Source organism: Anopheles funestus, chromosome 2RL (genome assembly GCF_943734845.2).
Source record: "Anopheles funestus chromosome 2RL, idAnoFuneDA-416_04, whole genome shotgun sequence".
Classification (NCBI taxonomy): Eukaryota; Metazoa; Arthropoda; class Insecta; order Diptera; family Culicidae; genus Anopheles; species Anopheles funestus.
The window spans coordinates 29,693,657-29,715,338 of NC_064598.1; the positions used below are offsets into that span (position 1 = coordinate 29,693,657).

At 43.2% G+C, this 21,682-nt stretch overlaps 2 protein-coding genes across 2 annotated transcripts in view; one reads left to right on the forward strand and one right to left on the reverse strand.

The window, feature by feature from the left end:
• The window catches only part of LOC125765793 (autophagy-related protein 16-1), a 229,858-nt gene that overhangs the window by 133,201 nt on the left and 74,975 nt on the right, over window positions 1–21,682 (reverse strand). The gene's annotated exons all lie outside the window — the stretch shown is intronic.
• The window catches only part of LOC125765780 (uncharacterized), a 91,644-nt gene continuing 70,921 nt past the window's right edge, over window positions 960–21,682 (forward strand). Inside the window, exon 1 of the mRNA XM_049431248.1 lies at window positions 960–6,490. The gene's annotated coding sequence lies outside the window, so the exon portion shown is untranslated. The remainder of the gene's footprint in view (window positions 6,491–21,682) is intronic.

A 21,682-nucleotide genomic window follows, 5' to 3' on the forward strand; every position in this document is an offset into this window, starting at 1 on the left:
TATCTTCATTAATTTGATATGAACACACTCATATCATAGATAGGGTGCGTTGGTGTAAAACAAAACATAACATAAAATCAGCACAACAATGCAACTCTGTCATTGTTTCGTACGCGATAACCCTGTCGTGTGACTTGTGATGATTTATGTGCGTTTCGAGGAGCAGTGCTCTAACGGAGCAGGGAAAATGTGGTTAAACTTAATGCCTGAGTTATGGGTCGATAGATATAGTGCTAAAACAAACATACCCACAACATACACTTCACAACACTGTGCTGTTAGCTGCAAACCATAACCTACAGCTGATCCACATTGCATCGAGTAACGTATGAATGTACTGGGCCAACCGAGAGCCCATCAACTTTGCCCTACTAAAACACAAACCTATCAAAATGTTGCCATTCCGGTACCATCATCTTCACACAGCCATTGAGCGAAACCTAACGACAGCATACCTTTGCTTTCGTACAGTTATGCAGACGCGTATTACAAAGTAGCAACATTTGCAATTGCTTTACAAGTGCGACCCTACGTATCGTTAAAAGGAAGATGGCCCCAGCTGAGTGCTCTTGATGGTGGATGCTTGAATTTGCAATATTCACTTAACCCCATGCTTCCGAAGCAAACATTTGAAGTAACAAAAAAAAACGCGTAACCGATGCGTCAAGAAACACTCTTCAAAACGCTAAGCATTAACGTCTTGTGGTACTAGGGTACTAGGTCTAATTATCATAACACCCTTCACTGGACGTGTCGCTCTCGCGCGCGAACCAAAGCGTGCCAACGATCAGCCGCTCGCGAACAGTACGGATTGAATTACGTCTCAATCACGGCGTCCGAAAAGAGCTGTCTTCAGGTGTGCAAGGATTGATCGAACCCATCCGGGCGAAAAGGGTGACCACTTTAGCACCCTCAACATACTGCCGACTGGATGACCAGGGGGGGGGGGGATGCCGCAACAGGATTTATGGTCTCGTTGGATGGATCCAAGGGTATCATGAAGCAGTACCGTAGCAATATTCGAACCGCGAAGCTATGAGATGCTTTATGTTTTTTTTGCTCGCTTGAATAAGCGAGACAGAGAGAAAGAAAGAAAGAGACAGAAAATGGATGATATACGGAAAGATGCATGGGAGCTTCAAGCTTGATACCCGGGCATGATTTAGTTGCTATAAAATAATAAATTAGTATTTTTCCGCGGATTTGATTTATTGCGCGCGCGCACACACATTGCGCTCCTGGCGGGTGAAGCGAGCGGAAAGGTTTCGCTTTAGGGCCACTTAGAAGAAGTAGCAGAGTCGCTGCTAACCACCGTTAGCAACCACGGAACAGTGCTTCTGTCGCTGATCGATAAATAGCAACGTCACACGAACCGGCGAAAGGTGATCCGATGTAAAATGGACGATTGTAAATGGGCGACAATCGCCAGAGGATGATAGGGGAAAGGAAGGGAACCAGATAAGCTAGGCCAATGGAACAAGGAAGCGAGTTTCCCGGGCCCTTTGGTAGACCAGATTGGAACATTAGAACCCTATCATTATCGGTAAACCAACGGTTTCGACCATCTTCCGAATATCAATAAATAAGATCCGGTTGACCAATCGGTGACTACCTCCAACCACCTTGGGCGGGGTAGTTCACTAGCTGCCTACGAACCGGGCACCTTTCCACACCCAACACAAGATGGATCGGCATGAGTGTTGATTGCATCGAAGGCGATGTAAATGCAAGAACGCAGCTATCTTCACTCTTCAAAGCCAAAGCGAACCGTTTATGGTTTATGTGCACGAAAATACATTACACCACCAACTTTCCATAGCTTCTCCCTGGTAGCCCACCGGTGGCAATTAGATTCGCTAACTAACTTTCCGGTCATATCCGGTGGAGGCCTTTGCCGTCGCGTACGCAAGTGCCTGATGGCGGTAGAATTCGATCGATTTGCTAGCGATTCCCCTACGGGGCACGATCACCAGTATTGGGGGGGGCCCCATCCATCTTCGGCGGATCAGCCGACGATCTGCCGCCTGTTATTAGCCTATCGCGAAATGATCGTAAACAAACACTACCGGATCGCGGAACACTAACCTGACGCCCGGTTACACCATGGTTCTCGTTCGTTCACTTGTGCTACTGATGTTACCATGCCCGTGTCCATGGACGATTTCGTGCATGACTTAATGGCCAACTCTAGATGAACAGCCCGCTGAAAGCTCACACTGTCTTCACTGTTTTGTGGAACAATTTTGCCGGCCATTTCAAAAAGGGCTTTCCTCCCCCCTTTAGCAGACAACCCAACAAAACCCACCTTCACCACGGTGCGATGTTATTGAACTCGGTGAAATAGATTCCATTTCTATTATATACTGTGCACACTGCAAAGGGTAGTAACTGGGCGTGATGATTCTTCAACAACCTTACACTGCCGTACTGCCGCAGTTTCTAATAGTATGGTTTGCTGCTCCTTCCAATACACTTTTGCTGCTTCGTAAATTCATTTCCCGTCCTTTTTGACGGGTTGGTCAATGTTTTTTTTGCTAAGTTTCTATCGCTAACACCGGGCACCGGTAATCTTGTGAATCATCAACACCGACGAAAGCGCAATCATTCTAATAAACTCATCTCCGCACCATTTTCCATGGATCGTGAAGCCCATTTAGATCGTGAAACCATGCCCTTTGGTAGCAGAATCCATATTCAGAATTCCGTACCAAGTCGATATGCCGATAGATAGTGAGAATGTCTGGAGTTGTATTTGCAATGCATTTTCTCCTTATCAAGTGTATTGCCGAGTTTTTTGTAGCTCGTGACGCTCATCTACCCGCTGCATCGACCAACCCTTCTGTCCCTGCTGCTGGTGTTGCTGTGGTTTGTTTAATATGGACTTTACGTACAACGTAGTAACAGAAGCAGCAGTGGCAACAGTAAATATCAATCCCGTAGCGAAGCAACTTCATTAAATTCTTCAACCAAACCAAAACAAACCATTTTTCTCGCACTGTTCTGCGGGTCTGCTGAATGTAAAAAAATGGAACAGGAAAAAAAAGAATGCCGCAGATCGTGCTATTACTGGTAACATGCGATCAAGAATGATTGATCGCAGGCGCTGCGATCACAATCCAGCAGCCGCATGGAAGCCGCATGGAAACCGCATGGAAGTGATCGAGATTCAGCACGCACCGGCGTTTGCCTCGTGGTGGGTCTTATGATGCTTGGTCGATACCTGTGTGTTGCGATACAGTTGGAAGCATTGATGCACCATGCTTTCATTAATGGCATTACGGAAAGTGCATTCGGTGCGGTTCGGTAAATGAAATCATGAAGCGCTGATATAGTTGGATGAGGTTATACACATCACGTAAACAGCAACGAGTTCTTTCATTCTCGATTGGAATCATATCGATTACTATCGAGCAACCGATCGAAATGCTTTCGGGCAAACGATCGTATACGAGCATCGGTAGTCGATAAGAAAACCGATTCGAGTGCCTGTGTTCTGACTGTGTTATATACTTTGTTAGTATAATGAACTCATTATGAATGGTAAAACAGAACCTGGGGAGAGATTCATTTATAAAACTCATTGTTTTGTTCCAAGTTACATTGCGATTTTTTAAAACCTTCTCTATCGAAACATTATTGAAACATTTTATATTAATATATTCCCGCATTTTTGGACAATACGGAAGAACAGCCTTTGCGATGAAAATAATAAATAAATATGTCTAATTTTTAATTGATATTATACTCGCACAGAGTTTAACAATGAATTGTATCAATTTTATAGATTAAAATAATATCAGGAATCCAAATCGAAATATAATGTACATAAATCATAAACGAATGAAAAACATTACGTGTAACCTACTAAAATTAACATCCATTCCGTTGTATCGTTTTCCCAAAAAATCTACACATGCAAAGGAAAAACCACAACCCAAGAACAGGTTTGATTGGCTATATGTAAAGCAAACTATTTCCATTTGCAGCAAACCACCAATTAGCATTTCCCTGTCACACAAGTCTATTATTATATCTATAAAGCATAGGGAAAATTTTCTCGCACACACACACATAAAGAAAAATCGCTATCAACAATGGCTCACAGCACAAGCGGGAAGAATTTGTTGCTTAATATTTCAGTCGTTGGGAAATTTACTCTGATTTATGATCCTTTATACTGCTTAAAATTGTGCCAGTGCCCCTAGAGTACCTACAAGCTCATGCTCATGCAATTTGGTCGGCATATTTAATGTGTTTTATCAGGAAAGAAAAAAAACGCGACTGAGCGCTTGATCGGCAGAAAAAATTAAATGAAAGCAATGGTGCTAGCGATGGTAAAAATTGAAGAGAAAAAAAAGGTCAATTTTGTACAGCGTGCCATGAAATGTTTCTTTTCTGATAAGAACGAATAATAAAGTGCCAGTTCGCAAATAAAGAACGCGAATCGTAGCGGTACCGGTGGATCATTTTTTTGTTTTGGGTTTTCTTTTTGGGATGGTTCACTTTACTGTTCGGTGTCAAATTGCAGCATGCCGTTTAAAGTCACAGTCAACGAACAAAAGATTTACCCGAGAGTGCGAATACAATGCGTTTTTGCGGGTCGGTGATAGGTCAGTCGCATGGAATGTGTCAGAATTTTAGGTCATTTCTGTCCAAAATTGATCGGTGTCACACGATAACAAGTGGCAAGAGTAGAGAAACCCTTGATCATTGTCCGGCTCATTGTCCGGGGCTCAGATAACTTGACCATTTTTTCATTTTTCTAGAGTCAGCGATTGCATCCAGATGGTGCAACGTGTTGGCGTCAGGAAGTTCAAATAGTTGCATTTAACCTCCCCAATTGCATTCAGAGGATGATTTGTGCAATGTGCTGAATATGGTTTTTTTTCGCTCTTATTTGCGCTTTTCGTGTCAAATACTCCCCCATACAATCTCTCTCTTCCTCGGGGAAGAATAAAGCTTAAGCTCATTCAAACACTACATGGCTTCTAAAAGGCACTATATCGAACTGGACTAAGACTCTCATTGTCCGTCACTCAGTGAAAGCAGTCGCGTAGAAACATCAGCACACAAAATAGAATCCATGATGAATGAGCGAGAATGGCACAGGGAACGGTGAAATAAATGCGTGTAGAGAGCGGGAGCATTCGGACAGACTTTTCCTGCTCAGAGAATTGGGGAGCTTTCAGAGGCATTTTCTCCGGCCTTAGAGCTCCATTCTTCACAACTGCACGAAAAGCATCTTGCGGTAGCCTCTTTTCCGATCCGTTTTGGAGCTTTCTTTCGCTTCCGCGTCGTTCGTTGAACTTCCTACTCGATCTGGGCCAAGCCGAACCAGCTACGAGCTTCACCCGAGCTCGTCCGCTCCGGAGCGCAGTTTTTCACGATCAAGGTTGTCTCTTCGCGTCGAGGTCTCGGTCTCGGTCGGAGTCTCGGGGGACTCGATGTTTCGCTCTCTGCACGGGAGTCTATGCCAAGATCATGCGGTTGATCTTCATTATGCAATGCTGCAGCATCGGTGGTACGCTCCCGGGAGAGCAGTGCACGATCGCGCCCGGGCCGCGAGAAACTCATCCGAAGAATGGACCGCAAAACGAAGATCGCGCGATCCACGCACCCGAACGGGTACGCGCGTCCCGAAGAAGATTACTCTTCCGCGCTGCTACCGGGAGGAAAAAAACTTATATAACAACCCACGACCAACCAATGCTCTTTAGTTAAGTGACGACCTTCGTACGGTCAAGATCATTTCAGAAAAGTCTCCCCTAAGCGGCCGAGGACGTATAGGAAAAACCCGTTCGTCAATCCAGCTCCAAGTGCCGACTTGGACCTCTTCAGTAGCAAACCTTTTTTGCTATTGACTTGTCGCCTTTGCTCGGTGTGGGTTGTTGTGTGCTGACAGTTCTACAGCTACCCAGCAAACGGGCTAGACACTTTCCTTCCGATCTGGTGATCTGCAAAGTGTAGTTCAAGTTTAATAAACCGATTCCCCCGACCCCGTCCGTACGATTCTATTCAGCTCGTTAAGGCTCTGTTCAGTGAATGAAAATTGGCCAAGTGATTTGACCGTGGAAAGCGAACCGATCGACTCAGAATACTGTTAGTGAAAATTACTCGCATTCCGTCAGTTCAACTTCCTGCATCGTTGTTGGATTTGGGAAATTCGTTCCATCTGCATCTGCAAACAATTTGCTACTCATCTGAGCCAGCATACACACGTAGCATACAAAAAGGAGAATTCTAACCCAGAACAAGTGTCTGAGTGTGAGCGCACAGTGTCCGTTTACCACCTTCATTCTGCTGCCTACGTCAACGTGTGTTGGGAAGTGAAAACATATTTCATTTTACGGAAGAAAAAAAATCTCCTTAAAAAAAATCTACCCAGATCTGCCGCAATTCCGAACTGTGTGTTTGATACTATAGTGTGTGCACGTGCAAAGCGAATCGACTCGATACAAGCGAACGATACAAAACGAAGGCAACAAAAAAGGTAAGATTTGGTAAAGATTTTTGACCTCAGCAAACATATATGTATATATATATATATGAACACACACGCATACCGTTTGGAGAAAAACGGGAAACGAAATGATTTTGCGCAACTATCGCAACGATTGAAGTTGTACGATTGTTTCGTTGCTGTTGGGTGTGGTGGTAGCGGCAATATCGATTGCTTCGTGAACGAATCAAAGGTTCATTAGCGTGTGGATAGGAGATTGGTGGAAACCTTTTGCTGCACATGGTTACCATGTTCGTCTGTCAGATGTGTGCTTTTCCAAGCTTTTTGCTAGTTTGAAAATTTACACCGAACAGACGAACAACGGCTTGAGCAGACGATGAGTAACTATCGGTTACAACTCTAGCGCATAATTAAGATCCATGAGATAGTGTAGGGCCATCGAATGGAATAGTGCTGATCATTGGCGAAAAATATATCGTGAATTTTTTGGCGAATGCCAACTCTACGGGAAAAGACATGCTGAGTTTCCCAGGCATGTTCAACTTATTTGAAAATAAAAAAAAATCAGTCACAAAAAACTGCTCTTTAGGAAAATTCTGAAATATTCAATTAAAAGAATTATTATGCTATTAACAAAACTAGAAAAATTGTGCTTATATGATAGAAATGATGAAATTTTGCTTTCAACATTGAAAAAATAAATACAGACGATTGCAAGAAGAAGAAGAAAAGATTCAATATCAAGACAATTTCCATTTAATTACCAATCAACGATTGCCATATTTTCCATCGTAAAAAGCAATTGTATGTCAATAAACTATTTGATATGATTTAAATTGATCCTATTTGAGTATTTTTTTTTGGAAATTGTAATCTTGTGAAAATTCTGATGATGGATGATGATGGGAAAACAAAATGCAATGTAAGCACTTTATCAGTAAAATGAGATACATTAGTGTTGTATTTCATTCTACAATTTATTAGCAGCAGTTGAACATGGGCAGTGTGTGATACATTTGTAATTTGCGTGAAATAACCGTCATCCTGAGGTTCTGAAAGACTAGAATCAGTATAAAACTAGATCTCGCTTAGCTGGCAAAATAACAGTAAAAGATGCTTCCTTGTCTTCGCTAGAACGCATCCATGCTGGTGGTATAAAAACGAGACACAACAGGTTTCTACCGCGCATGGCTAGTTTACTGCGTGCATAGTTTGTACATGGACCGGTTCGAATGGTTCTTGACACGTCTCATCCATCCACCTATGTATCCATCTTCATCAGTTCAGTGAAACGGTTGCGTGTGGTTGTTGAGTGATAACGTTACCTAGCACTATATTGCAACAGTGGTGCAAGAATCAAGCCGCAACAAAGCTCGATCGATAATGTCAATATCTCGTATCAATGCGATCAAGTGGCCCAGAACTGCGTAACTAGTTTCACGGTGAACGAACAACCATTCTAAGTTTAACGAACGGTAACCCGAAGCAGTTTATTCTAGATGATTGTTACCGAGAAGCTCCACTATACACCGTAGTGCATACGATGGACGCGAAGCAGAAAATACCTTTGCAACACTGTTGCTCCGCAAACACGAAGCTCGTGATCGTAAACAAACATTCCGGACAAAAAAATATTGGAAATGAAAAACCAAACAAAGCGCAAGGTAATCGATCGACGGTACCCTATTGCTCCGTAAGGTCCATCCAATGAGTGTAGGATAATGAAGAAGCTCTCGCAGGGCAACACGAAGAAAAACAAACCACATAAGTGCTAACGCACTAGAACAGCGGCAAAGACAGAAAAATACACACGTGATATGTATTCACCTTTAGAAATAACAAATTCAAATTCCCACCTTCACCGCCAACTGGGCTCATTGAATCTTTCATTGCCATTTTGTTCCAGAGGATGGTAGGATGGATGTGGTGCGCGTGGGGGGGTTTAAAATTAAACACAAATTGAGTTCACCTGTTTTACTTTTCCACCATCACTGTTCTGGCGTGTTGAAGATTTTTACTTCTGTTTGCTTGCCTTCCAGTTTGTTGGCCAGCGGTGCCATGATTTTTTTTTCTTCGGATAGAACTATTTTGACGCGTCGCGTTCTACAGCAAATGTAGCCGTGATAGAAACCCCACAGTTTGGTGTGATAAGTGGTCCGGTAAATTTAGAAACCCATTAACCAGTTATAGTGAGTTAAGCTTCAACATGTGTCTCAACACGGTCCAAAAACGAGCGGTCAAAACTATCACCTACAAGAAAGTATAAAAGACTTCAACGAACAAGCGACGAACCTCAATCATAGAATGTATGGAGATGGAACGATCTCCAGAGGAAATCTCCGTGGTAAGAAAATAAAAAAAATTCAAAAGCAAAATAAAAACTTACCATGCTTTCGTACATGTTTAATAAACACTCTGCGAAAGGATGAGTAATGTAATAAATTGTAAGGCAAAAAATACGTACAACCAAAGTGCTATGCTGCAGTTTTGCGCAACGGCAAGTGTAAAAGTCGGATGGCAGTTAGTTCCTTTCGTGCGTGAGACATCTACATACGCCATGGGCCGTTGAAGCATTGCTAGTTTATAGACCTGGTACACGAATAAGTGATCTTCCTGCTTCCGTTTTCCGTTGAGTTGGTTTGGTCGGCCGACTGTTTAATGCTGCTACCACCTTTCGGTGAAAACATTAAGACAGCAAATGAAACAATAAACGTCCAGAATGCATACAGCTTCATCCGCTTTTCTTGCTATGGCTAGTTGTGAGATCGTTTATGTGTTTTTCCTTCTTTCTACTCAACTTGCTCGGATTTTTTTTCCATGTCGGAACACGCTAAGTGCATCAACGCACTGTACATTTGTAAAAAAGAGTGAAAAGAACGAAGCAAAAGATTAAGCGAAAGGCTCACTAGCTACCAGGTGCTGCAGTGTTCTGAGCAGTGGTGGATTTAACCACAACGATCCGAAAGTTCGTTGTACGCAATACAATACTCATTCGGTTATATGAGAACTGATTATGGTCAGTGAAATGAAAACGGCACTGAACTGGGTTCCGATGACTTCCATGATTTACATTTGTACCAGTTATTCTGGGACATCTTTGAATGTTCCTCATGACTGCATTTCCACGTGTCTCACACACCAGAGATACTGCGTGGATCATTGCCACCGTTTGTGACTATATATATTCCCATCATCGGCATGATGTAACTAGAAATGTTCGATTTCTTCTGCTTTCGTTCCAAAGCATCGATTAGTCCCAAGTCACTGGGTCAGGAAGAATGTTGCTTGTAGTGCATGCGTGTATTTGTGTGAGTCTTGAATACAATTGAAGGTATTTTATTTCACCTTATTAACGGGTGTGAAACGAATAGAACAACCTATTTTCGTAGGCCATGAATCTACCATAACCAAGCGAATCGCCAACAAGCGCTCAAGCTACCAGATCCGCGGTGGGGTGATTTATTCCGGTAGCACAATCGTACCAGAAAGCACAACCGAATACCAACCGGAAGGGGAATTACTGGGAATGATGATGAAGAAGACGATGAAATGGTGGGGACGATGGGAAGGCTGGTGTTGGAATGTACCATAATCATCACCGCATCGAAGCCTCTCGTCTCTCAGAACCTACTGCTAATAATAGTCGATACCGTTCGAGACTGGCCGAAGCTTCCGTGCAACTGCTCGAAATGTAGATCACGCACGCGGGAATGATGATCTGTGCTGCTGTGGGAAGAAGCGACTCTCGATCTCGTCATTTCTCACTGCCCAATGCACATACATCTGACTGCCGTTTCAATCGTTCACGTTCGCTCACGTTCAGTTGGTGATAAACAGTTAAATAATTATCTAACGCGATCGCATTGAAATGCAGAAAAGCATTCTTGAGCTTTTCCTGTTTTTTTGCTCGGTGCTGGAATCGAATCCTCTGTTCGGTTCGCAAGCTGGTACAGTTGAATTACTGCCGAGCGGCAGCGCGACAAGAAGATACAAATTGGCACAACCTACCCGGGGAAAAAAAAGGATTAATGATTAGCTGCTATGCTGCTAATCAATTTTTCCAATCACCCTACCGCACAGCTCACTGACACAACGCACACGGTTGCACACGGTAGTGCGCGAAAGCACTGATTTTAATTTCAAATTCTACCTAACGATCTTGCCCACCTGGTTTTTCTTGTCTGCATCGCAAACAGAACCGTGCTACGGGAAAAAGGCGGAAAAATGGCATATAATTCACAGATGATTTGCATTCTGCATGAATCAACGATGAGTGCGAAACGCATTTACCTGGTACTCATTCTGTAACAGCCAAGCTGTCCAACGCTTGCAACTTGTCGAGCCTTGGGCGGCAATTATCCTTTCCACAGCGTTACAGTTACAACTGCATTCACACGTTTCAATAGAATTTTACTGGTTTATATCCATTGGTAGATATGACTTTAGTACTAATGTTCACATAAACCACTTTAGGGTACAAAACAAAATTAAATAAAAATTATGCTTTTTGCACGCAGTTCATCAAAAAAAGAAACAGAACGAAAAAATGAGAATCGAAAACAGAAAATATTAGGAAAAAAACCGAGCCAACAAACCCATATCAGGTCAACGAAATCGAGGAAAAACTTCTTAATTAGGTGATTACTATCTCACTTCACGCAGCGTTTCTAAACGGTAATCGGAAAATCCGAAGCGAAATGCACCGTTTATTGCCTCGTCCGACTAGACACGATATTTGCTGCCAAAGCTTCGGGCTGGTGCCGCGCATCGGTTCGCTGATTTTCAGCTTTTCCCCCGATGGATGGATGGTTCGGTTCTGTTGGCAGAACGCCAAAACCCATACCGGCTGTTCGTTCTACTAGGAAAACTGATCTCACGTCAAGACCTACCGGAAAGGAATCCTCATTTACGGGATCTCTTACAATATGGGCGTATGTAAAGAAACCGAATACTAGCACACCACACACACACAAATACACTCGATTGGGTCGAACATTAGAAGGTTTTTTCTTTCTCAAACTCACCAATTCCAAAACCTTCCATTGCCAAGCGGAACTTGGCAAATGCTGTTGTTTTTATTCCACACCAAAAACGGTTTTGCTGCTGTTCGCAATAACTTCCAGCCAAAGGGAATGTGTGATCCGGTACAGGAAGTTGTTCTCCGCTGGTTGGGGGTGGAAATGTTAGAAAGAGTTTGAAGCAGAACATGAAGCAAAAAAAGGGTATGGCTTCAAAGAACAAGCGGTTCAAGAACAAACAATTCACTCAATTAAGCCATTTTGCCGCACGCATCGTGAGGAAGATGCGATTTTTTAAGTCCACTTGTAGGAAGTGAGCAATACAAGCAATAAAATGCAGTTATTTTTTTTTTAATTTGACGCTTTTTTATACGTTAAGGTTTGTTTTTTTCCGTCCGCCTCCAACGCTCTATTAAACGCTTGAAGGGTAAAACGAACGCGTCTAACATGGTTCATTTAGTTCGTTAAATAATTACGAAATAAGGTGTATCATGCCATTATCTGGGTCAGATATATTCAAATGTTAAAGGATCGTCATTTTGCGCTTAAAGCATAGCAGGGTATCTGTCATATTCTTGAATTACTCCACTAAATGTACCCCTACAGTCGTAATAAAACTTTCAACACATGATACTTAGCTCTGTCTGTGTTAGTGTGCAGATTATTGGCAATCGAAATAAGTAAATGCTATTTGGTTTGTAATTTGTGATTAGATGCGATCACATTTTGCATCGCTTTCGATTTGCTTCCACCTTAAATCGTAAATGTCTGCTGAAATGACACCCTTGGAGGTGAATTACGATTTCATCGAGCAACTCAACACACTAATCGAACGTATTTCACTGCCATTTGAACCCCATATATCCTGTTGGGTAAATGTCTCTATTTTGAATGAACGCGGCTCTCGTAAAGGAAAAAAAAACGCTCCTCGATACTCCCCGCAGTCAAAAACCGTCGTTCGTGTTGTTAGCGGCGCTGGGCTGCATATGACCCATATTTACCATTTGCCATTTCTGTGCACCAAACGTGTTGCACTGCCACCGGTGCTGGTGGTGCAAATAAGACACCGTTCGGCGAAAAAAAAGGGCCGCGCAAAAGACCTTCAGGGGACAGTGTCAACGATGGCTGTGACGGTGCTCCACCGTCCTACCGCCCGTATCCTCCGATGGTCCGCCCCAGGAACCATTCGCAGCTTCCCTTGAGGCTGACTGCGCAATGCGCAAGCATTCCAGGGCTTCCATTTTCATCGGTTCGGACCTGTGGACCCGTTCCCGTTCGTTCATCAATCGCCAGATACAAAGGAGATCCCACTGCCTATATGCCGAACAGTCCCCGTCGGTGTCGCCTGGTCGCCTTGTCGTCTTGAAAATATGTTAACAGCATCGAACGGAAAGGGAATAGAAGAGAAAACAACCGTTTGAAGGCACATATTGTGTACGGGGATTCGCGATTCTACCCGATACTTCCCGATACAGCTGCAACAACGAACAGCGCTGCCTTACCCGATCGTTGCCAACGGAAATGGGGAAAGTGTCTTTTCCGTACGTCTTCTACCGTTTTTTCCTCCCCGCCCCTCCCTCTTCTGCCACTCCACAGGCAAGGCCATCCCGCCCTAACGGATGCGCGCATTTTCTCGTCGCACAAAAGTTAGGACACCCCGGCCACTGTTCTTCGGGCGCAATACGATAAATATTCCACTAGCAGCGTTCGTGTACGTTCATTCCCGGGGTCCAGTAAGGAAGCCGTGTATTTTTTTTCCTTCTGCACAACCATTTTGCACAACCAGTTTTCCAACCAGTTTTTTTTTTGTTTTTGGTCGGAAGCGTACGGAACGAATAATTTCTCACATGCCTCTCATCCCCAGCAAGACGACAACACGATTCGGGTCGTCTGTCGGAGGCTTATGCGGCTCCTTTCTCTTCTGCCAATCATGCTGTAGTTAGAGAATCTTCTTTCATTTCACGACTTCTTCTAACACTGTTTTGTCGAGTGTGTGCATTCATCAGTTAAAAGGGTGATTATAATAAAAACAAATCGACACCCCCTTTTAAATACCTTTTGCAAGACGCGTTGAAATGTGCAACTCATGACCGCATCGGGAAAAGTAAAATCTTTCATCCCGCACTGCCCGCGGTCTGATGCTCTTCTATACACTTTCTCTGCACATTAAAAATATGTTGTAAAGTTTCATACAAAAGGGAACATTTTGTCACTGGTGCTTTGTTTTGAAGCGTCGCCCCGTTTAAACGGTAACCGGTGGTTTGCGTTGTTTTCCCGATGGATTTCCACGCCATACACGTTGGTACAACACCCATCGAAAATTCGTGCTGATCACGCTGGTGTTGGCAAAAGCTTCCAACAATGATCCAACCGTACTCGACACAAAAGGCGTGCTGATGTTGAAGAGCAACAAAAAAAACAGGCGGGAACCAAACGGGGATAAAAACAAACTGTTTAGGGTCTGCTGGTTCTGAAAATTTGCATACATAAAAATTAGGTCTCTAGGTACTGGCTTCTGACTAAGAAGTCACCTCACCAAACCTCCAGAACAGGCGCAAATAATGGAATGTTAAAGATGGAAACGTTTTCGTGAGCACACGCGACAAGAGCGCGTGAGCGCCAGGCGCATGTTAATTGTTTTCTCCCCCATGTGCGAAAAACTATGGAAAAACGATAGTAAGCACCCCCTTTTTTGCCATTTTTCCACCCGTTGTAATGCGGGTGATGCATGAAACAGTTTCATTCCCTTTTTTTTTAGCTTTTTTCTATTATAAAAAAGTATTACACATCGGGTGCGAAATAGGCTAAGCGAAAGCAAAGAACAGCCCACGGTTGCGGTATATTGCCTTCCCCTGCTGTTGCTATTTCACAGCGCTTCGCCTAGAGCGCAAAACTTCCCGTGCTTAAGCCAAGCGAAATCGAACAAATAATCCAGCGGTGAAAGAACCGGTGAAACTTGTTTCACTTTTGCTCGAAACCGTTCTCGTGACCGTGACTCAATCGTCGGTCTCGAGGGTCCAGTGATCAAACCAGACAAACATTTCGATCAAAATTAAGGTCAAGCGGCGAAATGGTACACCCACTTGCGGAACACACATCCACGAAACCATCCCGCGTTTGGGACTCGTTGAAAGAGAGTTTTTTTTCGAGTCGAATACTACAAGAACGCACCCACCTCGGAATCATATGGGTGACGAGGGTAAGATTTCGTTTGCATGTACGCAAAAAATCTATAGAATCACCGTCTGGTGTGAATCACTTGTGAGAATGATCACTTTTTTGTTTGGTACCCTACCGCCATTTTCAACAGCCCTCCATAAGTGTCTTCCATCTGTGGCCAATGACCGCATGAGAGCTGTGCGAACGTGTAACGAGGATGACGCCAACTTTCGAATGCAAAATGCCAACGCAGGTATTCTGATGTTAATTCCACGTTCTCGAATTCACCAACCTCTCGTGGATGACCGAAATAGGAACGATGATGAGGATCGTTCACTTTTTTTTCGGGGGTGACCGATGCATATGAGTTTCACACACAAAATACAAAAGATGATCAGGTTTTATTTATCTCTTCGAAATTAAAATAACAAAAAAAAAACACTTAGTTTGTGGACGATGATCATGCTGGGATATGTAATATGATGAGCGCATCTCGTTCGGCGTCAATGTCAAAAGTCAATCCTTCCTTCCAGACATCTCACAAGGTGTAAATAGCATCTCGAGCATGACCTATGTGGGCACTTATCTACGCAGTACCATAATGACAAATTACTCGCCGGCTCGGCTTCGATGATGTTATTCCAGTTGCTTAACCTGTTCGCCGAGGGAAAAAGGTTAGACACGATGGCCTGCACTTAAACGGAATGGGTGAATTATCGGTGCCGAAGATTTACGTGACGCACGGCTAATTTGACACTCACCACAAACCGCAACACATTCAAACACGAAGGAAACGAGAAATATATAGGGACGAGGATCAGGTTAAAATGGTGACCAAAGGGGTGCGAGAGCCGAAAGAAAGTTGTGAGAGAACAAACCAAAACCAAAAAAAAAGGTGACGCAGAAACAAACCTCTAGCAAATATTGATTTATGTCGGTCACATAAGCTTAACCAGACGTTAGCACGTTACAGGGTTGCTCTAAGGGATGTGCTTAAGAAGATTATATAACGGTACATTTCGCACACTCTCTCACACATAAAAAAGGGTAGTTTGTTTTAGCTGTTGTCATCGTTTTTCGATGACGGATGGTGGAACCGAAACCCATTAGTGTGTGTTCACCCAACTGCTTCGAAGACCTATTTAGCTGATTCCCGTCAAAACAAGCCGGTTGGCATGGTGGTTTGTCGTTCTCCCAGGCACGGATCGTTGATTTGCGATCGGAGTGAGTCATAAATTGGGCAAATATTTATGCAAATTTCATCCTGTCACCAGTGTTGTGTCGTGAGTGTTATCTTTAGATTAAATTTGTTGACCCCATTTGGCTAGATCCAGGATGTTTGGGGGTTGGATATTTAATCTGAATTTATTTGTATTCTTCACCAAACCGGTCACAATGTGCGAGGTTGCTGGAAATCATCAAAGAACGGTTTAAGTTCAAATTATTAAAGAGTAGACTTGCATTGAAAAAGGATACATTTTAATGCAAAAATAAATATTGCATCTTGCTTACGCTTTATTGAGCTCTACCACAAACGGACAATCAAATTGACACATTGCTATGGCTTCAATGGCTTCAACCTAACGACCCATTCGCTTCAGTATCGCTGCGATACACCTGATACGAAACACTCATTCATCGGCCATGGATTATTCGCACACCGCAATGACATTGCCGACCACCGGTGGGGATTCTAGTGATTGTGAAATGGATCACATTTTAATTTCTCACCGCATCTTCCACCTTCCTGGGGAAGGGCACTTTGATTTACAATCGAGAATGGCACAGATCAAGCATTAAGAGTGTACATACAAAAAAAAGGAAGAACAACGAGGCACGAGTTTCGTTCGTTTGTCCCGTTCGGCTGGTCTGTGCTTGCGTGTGGGCTTATTTATGCTCTTATTGTTCGGCAAAACCCTTTCTGCTCTTGACATTCAAATCAACACAGTTGACTGCTGTTGTTGCGTTGTGTGGCGACACATCCCCACGCTGAGCAACATCTTCTTCCACGGTCCCCCACCAAAGGTTGAAAGTAGCATACTTAGATAATGGATCGTTCTTGACGCTTGTAAATGATCCTTCCTTGCTTTGCATCGGGCAAAGCCGCTGAGATGCGCTGCTGCTGTTACTGCGCAAAATGAATCCGTTGATAGGGGTAATAAATTATTCATGAGCGCTTGATTGGTAGTTAGCAATTTGTCAGCACCACCAGAAGGCTAGAAACCCTGAAAGAAGGAACCATGGAATTCTTCACTATTTACACTAAATTCCCTATCCATTGCTTCGTTTGACACTTGACAAGCTTGATTGATTAACAAGCGTTAACTAGCATCTGACCGCGGAACTAGGGTTTTTCACAAAAGCGAATACGTTACCGTGGAAAATGAATTTAGTGTAACGATTTCGCAAAAAAAAAACCGGGGTAGTTGAAAATGTGTGTTCCGATCCACACACACTAATTAAAATTGCCGCTACGATCGATTACAAGGCAGAAAGCTTAAAACAAGGAACGGAAAAGGGAGGGAACTATTTCTGCCCTTTGTAGGTCACCGTCCAGTGGTCAAAAGTGAAAAATTATTTCCCATACCACCATTGAAGCAGCTAATTGTACAAGGGGGCGGGCATGTGGAAAATTGGGAAACTGGGCGTACAATATGTATGAGAAACTACAAACCATCATTAAACAAGAAAAAAAAACACTAAGCAACTATTGCCAGGAAGGGTGTAAAAGGTTTCATGGTCACGCGGATGGCACCTTTCTGATGCATTGAGTTTCACTTTTCATCGCACTAAAACCCTTTTCTTAGCACGGGATGCGAACCAATTCGCATTTTGTTTCATCCGTTTAATGGAGGAATTTGAACAATTACCCAAAAAAACACAACACAATTCTCCAGCACAATACTGGACGGGAAAACAGCATATTTTTTGGCATTAGAAAAGCGAGAAAGTGTGAACTTATTTTAAACATCACAAGCGTACACCAGCAGCAATCGTGTGAAACGCACATCCATTTTGTAAATGGTAATGCTGAAGATGAATGGACGCAAATAAAATATATTATAGCGCAAAATTCGCCACGCTAAGATGAGCGAAATTTGATGCTCCGGCGGCACTGTTCCGTACCGGTTAGTGATTTCGGTGAGAAAATGGTAAATTCACCACACAGAATAAGTAATTTTTCACTTTCCATACTTTACACACAGTGAACCATTATGCGTATAAAATGTCATTCAGGTAACTGTTTCAATGGGAAACCAAGAAAAAAAAAAGAAATTCTTGCACTACTGTGAACATTGTTTGTAAACTTGTTTTACTACAATCGTGACGCATTCGTAGCTGTTTGAGCTTCTTGTAAGCACATTGCAAGGGAATCCCTGTAGTTCATTGACATCAAACCTCTGATTATGAGCTATAAATAAAGTATAAAAAAATAGTATCATCACCTTGTACACATGGGTACATCCGGTCAATTAGTTCAGAGTCAGAACGCACAAAGCCAATCCCCGATATGCACCTTGCAACCCGTTGTTGGTACCATCTCACCACAGCTTACATGCTTACATTCCAGTAATATATGTATCTGTGTGTTGTGTGCATGAGGATGAAACATCCTGCCATCATGCATCGTTACCTCAACATACCGTCCAGGGTGTTCTCGGCGGCAAGTATCACGGTAATGACGCGCGACTTCGTTGCGAACCAGGTCAGGAAACTATTCGTCTTCCAGCGCCGAGTTCCAGCCCGTTCGTTTCACCATCCAATACGATTGCGTATTTGCATTTATTATTTGAATGCTATCCATCCATACTACTGTGTATACAAAACCTTCACCGAAAAAGGGCTTACGAAGGTTTTGTGATATTTCTGCAAACGCTTTACACTCTGCACAATGGTTGCCACTGTGTTTTATTCATAGTTTTGTTTGTTTGTGATTATGCACAAATACACTTCTCCCATCCGGAATACAGTGTGGAACAATTTGTTCCGAAGCCAAATAAAGACAATTTAAATCAAAGACTATGGCGCCCATCTGTCCCAACGACATCAGATCCAAGGTTGAGTCTTGCACCGAATAGAAAACCGCACAAACGCAACGTTTTTTTTTACCATGGGAAAAAAGGGATACAAATGCTGCGCTGTGTCCCTTTTTGTCCCTAGCTCAAAGCAGCTGCAGTATAAGTAAAAGAAACCGGAAAACTCGATACCGATAATTGAGAACAACGAGCGGGATTTAGACATTCCAACCTGTTTTTTTGTTGTATTTTCTACCCAACCCGCGACTCAGGTTCCTTCCCTCAAACCGCACTGTACCCCATGAATGCATGTCGTTTACCAGAAGACGACGAACGCGATCTAATGCGATGGCAAGAGCACCTTAGGTGCCCGATTGATAATAGCCCCGGTGTGTACACCTTCGGTGGGGTGAGAAGAAGCAACACCCGAAGGAAGCCAATGTGGAAGAACCTGTTCATCAGCAGCGCAGATCCGCAAACGGCCGTTCTGCAAAGCCCGAGAAAACTGGTTCAGGTTTGATTGAAATCGTTTCGATGGGCAAGAGAGATTGATGAAAATGCTTCCTTCGCTTTTTTTTTGCGCTCCTTCAAATACCCAAACTCTCTGTCACTTCGTAAATGCGTGTGCTTCAATTATTCTTTTTCATAAGACTTTACCACTTATTTTCCTATTTTGATCGTTACGCTATTTTTCTCTTCTCCATTTGCAGGTATGTAAATTCCACGATGCTTACATAGACAGATCATTAGCGTAAAATAGGATCTTACAATTGGATCGATTCCAAAAACACCGAACAGGTAACTGGAAAACAATCCTTATCACAGATACACCTACAATCGTGATACATTCCCGATTGATCGTACCCAATATATATGTGGATTGTGTCCGTTTTGCATCCTACCACTTCGCTACACGAAAAAGGGAAAATGATCAACCTCATTCCTCCTCACGAAAATCCTCCCTTCACGCCTTTCATGCGGTGTTGCTCTCCATGCACGAGAAAAGTGCAGTTATGTGAAGGGTAAGCAGTTATCCATCCATGCCCGGCTCAGCATGAATGCGAACCTGCCAATAGGCGACAGACGCCAATGCTGCTGTTTGCACATTCCAACCTCCCGCCCCGACTCGACTCGAGCAAACCGGAAGATGCGCACGCATCTACGCTCAAGCAGAATGATGGGACGCCTCGAGACTGTCGGTGGTTGACACGCAATGGCGCTCGCGCTACTGAGCTAATGTTTTTTTTTTCTTATTTTCTCCCGCTTCCATTTCTTCCCTACCTGGCGGGAGTTTGTCTAAGATATTTACATAATTTAAAGCTAAATAGACACAGGCCCGGAAGGAGCAAAACCTCACCGTAATGGTAATCACGTCTGTAAAAGGAGCTGACCGTGAGGAGGGACATGATCGGCGCGTGGATGCTGTTGTTGCTGCAGCTCCACAACCGTACAAAAACATGGATTGTAACAGTTTCGGGCTGGTGCACAATTCGCACCAAACATTCCGTCTGCATCAACGAGCGAATGGAGGACGAAAAACAATAGGACAGGTGCTTTAGTCAAAACCGTGGTGAACGGTGTATGCGTTCTACTTAACGTGTTTCATGAAAATGCGTTTCATCACTGGGCTAGAAGTTGCGGCAAAGGCAACAGAAGACACCAATCGCGTACAACGCTAATGGTATGCTGCGAGTCATATTTATTACTGATACACATGATCGTGTCATACGCATACTCAATAAATTCTCATGCGAAACAGGTTCGCCTGTAAGAATGCAGTTAACTGTATCTTGGATTTTGTCCAAATTTGGATTCCAGATAGCGCCACTAAAGTTATGAATTATTGAGAAGGCAACTCGAGTGGCATTAATCATATCATGTACATACATGCCTAATGGGAATAATGTAACAATGTATGTATTCTGTTTTTTCGATGATGTATTTTGCGGATATAAATGATAGCCTCTGATCGCTTTGTCCTACAAGCTTTTGTAGTGATGCATTCAGTAAGAATAGTTGATTGTTCAAACCAGTTTTATGATGGATTGGAAATATGCTCAAACTACAAGTCATTTACGTTAAGCTATCATGAAACATTATCCACTGAGTTAACCCAAATTTCCACAAAAAAACTGCATTCTTTAAATGAATCGTATCAGTCACCTAAACGTTGAAAGCGGGAATTTGCTGAATTAGGCCAATCCAGCTCATTCACGACCGTCTATTCGTCCTCTTTCAGAGCCCGGAATAGAACCGGAAAAAACAGCCCTAGCCCGTGCGTCAACAAGTGGCTATAAAACTTTATGTGCCTAGCCGAAGCCTAGTCTTTACGTTGCACGTATCGTGAATAATAAATCCATTACACACCAGCAAAATGAAGCAACTTTCACTGCAGGTTCGGTTGCTCCATTCTACTCTGTAGATGAGACCATTGAAGGCGGCTTTACTAACTAATAACGATGCACACTAACGAGATCGATCTGCACTTGATTCAGGGTTTCGCTTTAAAGGATCGAAGACGATTGTTTACAGCAGCACAAACGTCGCCAAGATATCGTTCAAGTGCGATCGCGATTTGACAACCCTGATTGACTGCACTGACCCCATTTTCGCAAAAAACAGCTACTGCGGGAAGAAGAGAGCGAAAGCTAACAAAATAATTGCATAATGCCGTTATCTTGCACACGCTGCTACCGGTTTGTTCGTCGATCGGAAGCAGGATTTTGGATCTGTTCGCTACATCAGTTGGTTAGATCTTTTGAGGCTAACTGGCGTTCAGTGACAGCTTTAAAAAAACTCGAAAACGGTGCGTTGAGTTCTCTTCGGAAGCATAATATATCGGTAGAAAAATCCTCATTTTTTCGACCTTGCAACAGTAATCACATCACGTGCGAGTGGCATTAGCATTAGCGGCGGAAGAAGACTTACCGTTGATGTAAACTGCGTCAGCAAAGCGCGACACACTCACCTATATCTACGGTCTCGCAAACGCTAATGCAGCTGTGGACATTACCGGTTGTGTGCCGACA